This window comes from Peromyscus maniculatus, chromosome 12 (genome assembly GCF_049852395.1).
Source record: "Peromyscus maniculatus bairdii isolate BWxNUB_F1_BW_parent chromosome 12, HU_Pman_BW_mat_3.1, whole genome shotgun sequence".
NCBI classification, from domain to species: Eukaryota; Metazoa; Chordata; class Mammalia; order Rodentia; family Cricetidae; genus Peromyscus; species Peromyscus maniculatus.
This window is the reverse complement of record NC_134863.1, coordinates 42,377,847-42,379,397: the sequence shown is the minus strand read 5'-3', so window position 1 is coordinate 42,379,397 and position 1,551 is coordinate 42,377,847. Positions and strand designations below refer to the sequence as shown.

The window sequence follows — 1,551 nt, the reverse complement described above, 5'->3', positions numbered from 1 at the left end:
ATGCAGGGTAGACAAGATGACCAAGACCAACTGTCATGTCGAGCCTCCATGTTTCCTTGACTTCAGGAGCAAACAGAGAAACACAAAGTGTGCTAAGCACATCACTGCCTGAGGGAGTGTGTCAGTCTCTCAGGTACTGGAAGGCACTTTGTGTTCCAGGAGTCAGACTCTGACCTGAAAAACCTATAATGCATGCCCCTCAAGGTCGCTAGTCTAGGCTAACTCCATGGTTACCTGCAGATCTTCAGATGTATTGTTGCCCTTTTACATTCAGCTTTGTTAGACTCAGGGTTATGGCTTTGTTCAACAATATAGCAAAGCTGCTTTATTTCTTTGTCTATATGAAGATATAAATTCATTCAATATAAGTATATAATATTACAGATATATATGACCATTAACATGTATTAACATTTTTTGTACATATTTTGTCATTTGATTTTAAAAATATTTATTACTTTATTTTATGTATATGAGTGTTTTGTCTGTAAGTATGTATGTATACTATGTACATGTCTGATACCTGCAGAGGCCAGAAGAGGTCATCAAATTCCCTGAAACTGGAGTTGTGAGTTGCCATGCAGGTGCTGGGAACTGAACTCCTCTACAAGAGCTAGAAGCACTTTTAAGGTGTGAAAGATTGAGAATTTGAAAACATATTTTGAAAAGAAAAGGTAAACAAATAGGCTAAAGGATATATTTCTAAAGTTTGTGAACCAAAGCATAGGCAAAAGGCCAGCAAGCTAATAATTTATTTTTCTTCTTTATTAATTGTGTGTGTTTGAGTGTGAGTGTGAGTGTGTGTATGTGTGTATTTGTGTGAGTGTCTATGTGTGTACATGTGTGTCCGTGTCTGTGTATGTCTACGTGTGTGTGTGTTTGTGTGTGTGTGTGTTTGTGTGTGTGTGTGTGAGCATGTGTGTAGCACATGTGGAATATTTCATTTTTAAAAGTGCTGCTTTTCAAAAGAAGAGAGGATAGAGAAATCCTTTCAGAGCAGCAATATGCATAACATGTTAAAGATGTAAGCATCTCAATCTATCAATGAATATATGTGAAATATGTGGATTATATGCACAGTGTGATATTATTCAGGCCAATATGTCTGTATACATGTTATTAAATGGATGAAACATAAAGACCGCCTATAAGAACAGATACTACACTTGATCTTAGCCAAAAGGACGAGAAGTGATAAATTAAATGGGAGAAGTCTCATAGAACAAACACTATAATATTCTAATCATCTTAGGTAACTAGAGTAGTTAAAATTACAGAGACAAGAAGTAGAACAACAGTTACCATAGAATATGAAGCATGGGTATAGAGTTTGGATTTTGCATGGTGAAGAGTTTGGAAAATGGATAATAGTAATGGTAACGAGACAATGTGAATGTACAAAATATAACTAGAATGTACACTTGAACATGGTCAACATAGTAATCTGCATGAGTATTCTGGTATGATTAAAAAATTAAAAAGAAAGAACAACACATGGCAGAGGTTATACATATCCTACACAATCTGCATAACTTACTGTTTGATTTTTGG

General features: G+C 35.3%; 1 pseudogene; it reads right to left on the bottom strand.

Moving 5' to 3' along the window:
• Window positions 1-949: 949 nt before the first annotated feature.
• LOC121821836 (U2 spliceosomal RNA) lies at window positions 950-1,196 on the bottom strand (annotated as a pseudogene).
• Between the last annotated feature and the right edge of the window lie 355 nt (window positions 1,197-1,551).